Here is a 9,507-nt window from a genome sequence, read left to right as displayed (position 1 = left end):
GCCGCGGCGGTGTGTTAGAGCGGTGCGCAGGACCTGAGTGACGCGATCGTCACGTGACCGTAACCCCCGGCAAGTGAGTACGGAGTGCAGCTTAGACCAAACAACCAACGCGTTTCGGAGACGCCTGTCTCAGAGGAAGAGACAGGCGTCTCCGAAACGCGTTGGTTGTTTGGTCTAAGCTGCACTCCGTACTCACTTGCCGGGGGTTACGGTCACGTGACGATCCCGTCACTCAGGTCCTGCGCACCGCTCTAACACACCGCCGCGGCGGCTCACAGCGGCGACTCTAAAGGATCCCGTTTCCACCTGGAGAACTTTTTGGGGGGCTTGCCGCCGGCCGGGGCAGCCACCCATCTATTCTAGATCTTGCTTGCCGAAAAACTTCTGGCGGAACTAACCTGGAAAACTGATATCCAGCAACGGAGGGAATAAGGTACTTTGTAACGTCTATTTCGTTCACTGAAACGTTTACATTGCACCTCCATTAGGACCTATTTGTATGTGAGACCTATCTCAGGGATATGTGGCATTTTTAGTGATTTTAGATAAAAGTTTTTTTAATCTTTCCACAACACCATTTTAGACTTTACCAGCAGTCTCGTTATCTGTACCAGCGCATACCCATACACGAGTTTGTGTATATACAATTATATTGGTGTTATAAAGTATTCTAATTTACTGAGACAATGACTTTTGGGTTTCAATTGGCTGTAAGCCATAATCGTCAACATTAATAGAAATAAACACTTGAAATAGATCACTCTGTAATGACGCTATCTAATATATGAGTTTCACTTTTTTGTGTTGAACAACTGAAATAAATAAACTTTTTGATGATATTCTAATTTTGTGAGATGCACCTGTATCAGTAAAACATTTATTTGTCATGGGATTCAAGTAAGTTAACCAGATCTTATGGTTTCATCACTGTAACAGATGCAAAGGAATAAAAACAGACTATGTTTCACTTCACTTATATTCTTAAATAGTTGGGCTATCTTACAAACCAACCTCATCCTTGTAATTGTTTTCAAACCTTGAAGGCTTGGCAGAAAGTTGTAAACTTAATCCTAAGAAAAAGTTATCCAATTCAATGAATGTGAATTAACTGCTGCCAACATGCACAATAGGGGTCTGTCGTTTAGATTGTTTTGGATCAGAGAAGGACATTAGAAGAAGCAAAATCAATGTAAAACCTTTGAAAGTCATTGAGGACGGCAAAGAAATTATTCTTGTCTAAGGTTCTCCTACAGATAAAATTGATGGATGCACTAATGACAAATGGATCTCATTGTAAATATTAAACTAAAATGCATTCCTTAAAGCAGCATTAAAGCATTGTTCAATATACAGTATAGTGCAGAAAAGGCTATAAAAATAATGCAGAGGCTCCTGCACATGCTTTGTGTGTACTTGCCAATTCCATTTATGGGTTATCTCTATCTTGATTCTTTCCTCCTATTTCATATGGTTCCCCTAATGCAGATTACATTTTCCATGGTGTCTTTTGCTTTGCAGAGTAAATGGAGTAAATCACTAGCTCACTCTGCAGGGAGTCTGGATATTCTATTTGATATAGCTTTTGATGTAGCTGTAGACTGTCTCCCCTGCCTCCTGCTTGTGATATGTTTGTCTCTGGCACTTTTACACGTGGACAACAATGGAAAGAGACTAAGGGTACCGTCACACAGTGCCATTTTCATCGCTACGACGGCACGATTCGTGACGTTCTAGCGATATCGTTACGATATCTTTGTGTCTGACACGCTACTGCGATCCGGATCCCCGCTGAGAATCGTACGTCGTAGCAGATCGTTTGAAACTTTCTTTCGTCGTCTAGTGTCCTGCTGTGGCGGCGTGATTGTGGAGCGCCCCCACACCGCCGCAGGGCCGAGGGGTACCCGGAGCCGGGCCTCTGGGTCTCAGTCCTGGGGTTGTCACGGTGGCTAGACCCGGTCCGTGGCCCTGTCTGTCAGTGGGGGACGTCCGGAGAAATAAGTGGTGTTGTAACGGTACAGTTGTGGGGTGCAGGTCGCGGTAAATAACGAGGACACCAGGTTGCAGTCTCTTTACCTCTTTACTGGAGATCTCTGAGTCCTCAGTTCAGAATACGGTTCACCAGGCTGCGCAAGTCCGGCCGGTCCAATGGCACCTCCAGAGTTCACTTCACAGGTGGAAATCGGTGCCTTCCTTCTTAGCGCTATGTGTTGTAGTCCTTCCCTGCTGTGCTTACGGAAAGTACCCCACAACCGTTGTGTCTGTTTCTTAAGTTCCCTCACAACTCGATTAAATGATGTTCTTCTAATCTTCCGTCCCTTCCTGATGTTACAGTCAGAACGGCACCCGTTTGTCGGATAGGCCTGGAGTTCTTCCGGGACCCTAGAGACGCCCCTCTCCCGCAATTGCCTCCCAAGACTTCATAGGTGATATGTGTTAGACAGCCCGCCTTAAACTGACTGTCCTGCCGCTGTTTAGAGTATTGCTTGAAGCTGAATGTTATAATACTCCCTCGGCGTTCCGGCAACCGGTAGTGCGCCTCAGTAGGGTGTTGCTCCAGTCTTACAGCACGACCCCTACTGGAATTTTCCTATTGCTTGATCTCGTTTCTCACTCAGCACAATCTATCTCGCTTCTAGTCCTTTCTTGGGTCCCGCCGCTTCCCGGAGCTGGCGCGGACCCGTTACGTTCTTTTCAATGCCAAGCCTCTGTCAGGATCCCACCCCTGACAGAGACCCTACTGTATCTTCCCCTACAACACCCTCTGCCACAAGGTGTTGCCTGGTTCCAACCCAGTCAGCTTTCTGATCTAACTTCCTGCCTGACCCCCAGTTTACCCACTATGGTGGGGAGTGGCCTAATGAATAGCACCCTTAGCTCCCCCCGGAGGCCCGGCTGTGAAATGTATTGGTGTCTGTGATACCTGATCAGATGAACTCCTTCAGTGCCATCGGACGCACCATAGCTCCCCATAGTGGCGGAGCCACAGTACTGCAACGACCAGGACTCTGGGGCGCTGCACTCCCCCCTGGTTAAACACAGTACTCCGGGACTGGGAAGAAAACAACAATACAAGTTTAGCAAAAAGACATACAATTTTGTTGAGTGCAAATAACAATACGTATACTTGAACAAGCTTCCCTTTATGGGAGGTGAGGACACTTGAACGTTACAAACATGGCAAAAATATCATAGCAACATGCTATAATTAACTTTTCTTACCCAACCGGGTATTCTACTAAGTGCAAACATTGGTATAATACATTAACATTGTCTTTAGAGGACACACACTCTAAGTCCACCAAAGACCTTCCTATAATCACATTATAAGGCATATCAACTTTTCATTCTCCTTCTTTGAGTCTGCAGGACCGCCTGTCCTATCGGCACCAGACCTACTGCCTCTCCTTTCTATTACAGGACCGTCCCGTTCAGCCAGGACCTACTGCCTTTTCAACTGCTATACATAGTATAGGACATAACATACTTTCAGTTTGAGAACACTGAGCCGGCTCTACTTGGCTCCTATAAGGACTCACCCACTAACCCTTACGGGTTCACTTTCTGTCCTTAGTAACACATTACTAACTCTTCTTAACTTTCTATGGAGGACTCAGGGTTTACCTTCTATCCCCAGTTTCTTATCAACATTATCAACTATCTTCTTAGATCATCAACCTTCATTAATACTTCCTTACTTTCAACTATGCAGGACACTCTGTCTACCCCTATGGGTCTACTGCATCTTCCTTCTGTCTCTCAATCTTTCTTCTAAGGAACATTATCAGCATTTCTTTACAGTTAACCAGTTGGATACATATAACTTTTACATGTAAGCATCATCATTTTCTCTTATCAAACATCATTGCTATCTATCAGTCTTAAAGCAATACCATCTCTTTAAGTGCAACACGTGAACATCCCCTTTAAGAGGGGACCAAGTCTCTATGAGGTAGCATTTCTTCTCAAGCTACCAGTCCTTACTCAGCAAAAGCTCCGGTATGGTATCTTCGCAAAGAGTCTTTAAGTAAAACCAGTAGGAAGCGCCTTTAAGAGGGTGCTAACTATTTACAAGGAAAAGTTTGTATCATGCACGGTCCATGATTACCGCAGTTCTTTTAACTTGTGCAAACTTGAAGAACATAAATAAACAACAAGGATCCCGGGTCAGCAAAGGGATCCATAAGAATTAACCCTGGACGGGTTTAGCAGCAACAATCAGGAAACAAACAGTTAAGCAAAGAACTATATACATTTTTAAAGCAGTCATGCTTACTCATTCTCAGAATCCCCCACGAGGCGCCACCTGGCGGGTGAACCCCTGCAGGCCAGGTTCCAAGTCCACTCCCGCTGCCAGGTACACCCCATGGGTTCGGGTCTGTTGCACAACCAGGTCGTGTGCGGTGATCAAGGTCTGTGTTCCCACTTCTCTCTGTGCTGGCACAGCAGGAACACCGGTCACAGACCGGTCACACGGTGACACTTTGGCTACAGGGGCCGGTTTTTCCGGCACCTTGGGCGGGGGTTCCATTGGCCCCTTCTTGCGCACATTCAGAGCGAACCACCCCTTCTCCCCGAAATGTCTGGTGTAGATGACACTGTCTCCCGGGTAGAGGTCTCGATCGGGGTGGCCCTCCCTGAGGTGCGACTCAACGTCCCGGCGGTTAACAAAGACCTCCGCGTATAACCCCGGTTCTTTAATAAAGCCCCAGCCTCCTCGGAGCTTAAAGGTGGTGACGATGCCCTGCCTGCGCGGGGCCTGGTGAGCGGTGGGGTCCTTGCGGGCCCGATCCTTTACTGCCAGGTCCTTCTGATGGTAAGCCTCCATCCCAGCCCGGTACGCCTCGTCCTCTTCCTTCCATTGCTGTTCCAGCTGGGCCTGGTATGTCTCCCAGCTCAGGGCCTGCACCATCTCCCCTTCCCGTGTCTCCACCCCAGGGAATCCCATGAGGTCGGGTCCAGGGTTCACCCAGCGGTATACCGTGCGCTCCGTGCGGGCCTCGCAGGACAGGGTGATTGGTGTGATCGGGGCCTTCATACGATGTTCCATGCCCGTGGCTTCCTCCCAGGGCAACAGACGTTGGAGCTTATGAGTCCCAGGGGAAGGGGGCGCTGCAACGGGGCCTACTAACACACCCTCTGCTGGCGGGGCAGGATCGGCGGACTCACCAACCGGTGCGAGTTCACTTTCCGCGACAGGTCCCGCTGGTTCCTCCGGTGAGGTCTCCGATGTCCGGGAACTCTCTGCCGGCACCACTGAGTGCGGAGCCTGGACCCTCACATTCAGTTGGAGAAGTTGGTTGAATAAGTCCTCCATCTTGGCTCTCAGGAATCTGGTGTTGTCCACGGAGGACGGGCTGCTGTGCTCATCCGGGTAGTCGGGGGAGATTTCCACTTCAACCCCGCTGTCGGGTTCAGAGCTGCTGGCCATGGCGTCCTCCACGTGGGTCGCTTCCTGGTCTCTTTCCCGCTCTCTCCTTCGTGGGCGGTGTCGTTTTCTCGTTCTCCGCCCTCCATTGAGGATTAGGAGGCGGATCTCTGCTGCTGATGGACACATCCTCACCGTGCAGAAATATTTAGACTGGGCGGCCATTGTTTTTCGCGCTCTCCAGCTTGCCTACGCCCACTCCACGCCCCTCTTCTCTTCCTGCGCTCTCCTCAGCGCTGTAATGGCGGTGGATTTTGGCGGCAAATGGTGCGGCACAGTTCTTGCAATAAAGCACAGTCCAAGCACAATAAATCACAGTTCCAAGGCACACATGACCTGATTCTTCAGGCTTAAGTAGATCCTGTTCATGACGCCAAGTTCTGGAGCGCCCCCACACCGCCGCAGGGCCGAGGGGTACCCGGAGCCGGGCCTCTGGGTCTCAGTCCTGGGGTTGTCACGGTGGCTAGACCCGGTCCGTGGCCCTGTCTGTCAGTGGGGGACGTCCAGAGAAATAAGTGGTGTTGTAACGGTACAGTTGTGGGGTGCAGGTCGCGGTAAATAATGAGGACACCAGGTTGCAGTCTCTTTACCTCTTTACTGGAGATCTCTGAGTCCTCAGTCCAGAATACGGTTCACCAGGCTGCGCAAGTCCGGCCGGTCCAATGGCACCTCCAGAGTTCACTTCACAGGTGGAAATCGGTGCCTTCCTTCTTAGCGCTATGTGTTGTAGTCCTTCCCTGCTGTGCTTACGGAAAGTACCCCACAACTGTTGTGTCTGTTTCTTAAGTTCCCTCACAACTCGATTAAATGATGTTCTTCTAATCTTCCGTCCCTTCCTGATGTTACAGTCAGAACGGCACCCGTTTGTCGGATAGGCCTGGAGTTCTTCCGGGACCCTAGAGACGCCCCTCTCCCGCAATTGCCTCCCAAGACTTCATAGGTGATATGTGTTAGACAGCCCGCCTTAAACTGACTGTCCTGCCGCTGTTTAGAGTATTGCTTGAAGCTGAATGTTATAATACTCCCTCGGCGTTCCGGCCACCGGTAGTGCGCCTCAGTAGGGTGTTGCTCCGGTCTTACAGCACGACCCCTACTGGAATTCTCCTATTGCTTGATCTCGTTTCTCACTCAGCACAATCTATCTCGCTTCTAGTCCTTTCTTGGGTCCCGCCGCTTCCCGGAGCTGGCGCGGACCCGTTACGTTCTTTTCAATGCCAAGCCTCTGTCAGGATCCCACCCCTGACAGAGACCCTACTGTATCTTCCCCTACAACACCCTCTGCCACAAGGTGTTGCCTGGTTCCAACCCAGTCAGCTTTCTGATCTAACTTCCTGCCTGACCCCCCAGTTTACCCACTATGGTGGGGAGTGGCCTAATGAATAGCACCCTTAGCTCCCCCCGGAGGCCCGGCTGTGAAATGTATTGGTGTCTGTGATACCTGATCAGATGAACTCCTTCAGTGCCATCGGACGCACCATAGCTCCCCATAGTGGCGGAGCCACAGTACTGCAACGACCAGGACTCTGGGGCACTGCAATTGCATCGTGTGACACAGGTTGTATACGATGTGCGCACAGTAACCAACGGCTTCTACATCGCAAATACGTCATGAAATTATCGCTCCAGCGCCGTGTATTGCAACGTGTGACCGCAGTCTACGACGCTGGAGCGATAATCATATGACGCTGCAACGTCACGAATCGTGCCGTCGTAGCGATGAAAATGGCACTGTGTGACGGTACCCTAAGGTTAAATTTCATGTTAAACACTGAAGAATCTGCATACAACACTAACAGATACAAACAGGAAGTGTGAGCCAGGAATGTTGTATAACTATGCACCTAATCATTGTATATATTTATCCACTAAATCACTGCTCTCTCATAAATAGTGAGAATTATAGCTTCATTAGTGATGAGCGAATAGTGAAATAGTCAGATTCAGGAAAATAGGCATGAATAATTTCTAATATCCGTGTATTCGTATAGAATAACAAATCCAATGCAAGTCAGTGCGAAAGCTGAATATTTTTCTGCTGGACCCAACAAAGAGGTCTGGGGGCCTGAGAAAAAAGCTGAAATGGATGGGAAAGATCTAAAACTAAATAGCAACAGCATAGAAAATATGCCTGCATGCCTTTCTGACTCACATATGGTATCTGGGAATAATGTTGTCAGACTATTGCGCCGTTTTTACTGATTTATAAGAAGTCCTACAAAACTTAATTTTTTTTAAGGGAAAAATGCAAAAAAACAGTTTTTCCTTCATAATTACATATATATAATGCAAAATTGAAAAAAAAAATAATAATAATACCTCCCCTTTAGCATATGTTCACACAGGGCATTTTGGCTTTAGTTTTTCCTTTTACATTTGTGATTGTTCTCAGAAAACCTCTTCTCCCTCTCCTGGGAATCAGAGGATATCGCCCCAAGTTGCATCAGTTCCCCGCTGTCGACGGGGCTATCCTGAGAGACAGGGTTCAGCATTATAAGAGCCTTCTCTTCATTCTGTCTGTCTCTCAATCTTCTATCCACACGGATAGCTAACTGCATAGCAGTTTCCAAAGTATCAGGTGCAGGATATGCAATGAGCAAATCTTTAACTCTTTCACTCAGACCTGTTAAAAACTGACTCTTGAGCGCTGGGTCATACCACCTGACCTCTGTGGACCATCGGCTGAACTGGGTGTAATACCTCTCAGCATCAACAGAACCCTGTTTAAACCATCTGATCTCTGCCTCAGCTGATGTGACCTGATCAGGATCATCATATAACAACCCCAAAGCAGGAAAAAATGCTTCTACTGATGTCAAACAAGGATCATCAGGATGTAATGAAAATGCCCAGATTTGGGGTTCATTTCGCAATAAAGACATAATAATCCCCACACACTGTAATTCACTCCCTGAGGATCTGGGTCTAAGCCGAAAATATAGTAAACATGCATTTTTAAACTTAAAAAAATTCCTGCCATTTACCAGAAAAAAACTCAGGTAATCCTACCTTAGGTTCTTCTGAGCGTGCTCCAGAGTAATTACTCACGTGCTGTTGCAGGTCGGCTACTTCCAAAGTTAACCCTTGCAAGCATTGAGCAAGTTCTTGGACACTGCACATATCGAAGGAATCCGGGAGAGAATTTTTTTTTGTGTGGCTGGACAAACTTTTACGGAACTGCATCACACAACTAGGATAGAAGGGGGAAAACTGACCCTGAACTGAGACTGATAGCTGCATCACTGTTTGCACGCTGCTGTGCAAACCAACTGCTTTTTTAAAAGCAAAAATCCTCTTGCTCCTTTCTGCACAGTTATCTTGTTTATTTGTCCACACTTTTGTGTGCAGCAGTCCTTTTTATTGCTGCCATACTTGTCCTGAGATCATTGTAGGGAGATTGAAATTGTACTACAGTCCTTGTATTTTTTCATATATCTTCCAGCCACTTTCTGCCACTTACATTGTGTTGTTTTATACACTGGGCCTGAGTTTTGGTTCAGTCTCCCCCCCCCAAAAAAAAGAGAGATTCAAATTCTCACAATGTGGATATACTTCTGTCCTGTTAGTTTGTCGTATATCAGCCAGCCACTTTCTGCCACTTACATTGTGTTGTCTTATTCACTGGGCCTGAGTTTTGGTTCAGTCTCCCCCCAAAAAAAGTGAGATTCAAATTCTCACAAAGTGGATATACTTCTGTCCTGTTAGTTTGTCGTATATCAGCCAGCCACTTTCTGCCACTTACATTGTGTTGTTTTATACACTGGGCCTGAGTTTTGGTTCAGTCTCCCCCCCAAAAAAGGGAGATTCAAATTCGCACAAAGTGGATATACTTCTGTCCTGTTAGTTTGTCGTATATCAGCCAGCCACTTTCTGCCACTTACATTGTGTTGTTTTATACACTGGGCCTCAGTTTTGGTTCAGTCTCCCCCCAAAAAAGTGAGATTCAAATTCTCACAAAGTGGATATACTTCTGTCCTGTTAGTTTGTCGTATATCAGCCAGCCACTTTCTGCCACTTACATTGTGTTGTTTTATACACTGGGCCTGAGTTTCGTTTCAGTCTCCCCAAAAAAAGTGAGATTCAAA

This window comes from Ranitomeya variabilis, chromosome 1 (assembly GCF_051348905.1).
Source record: "Ranitomeya variabilis isolate aRanVar5 chromosome 1, aRanVar5.hap1, whole genome shotgun sequence".
In the NCBI taxonomy this organism is placed as follows: Eukaryota; Metazoa; Chordata; class Amphibia; order Anura; family Dendrobatidae; genus Ranitomeya; species Ranitomeya variabilis.
This window is presented reverse-complemented; position numbering follows the sequence as displayed.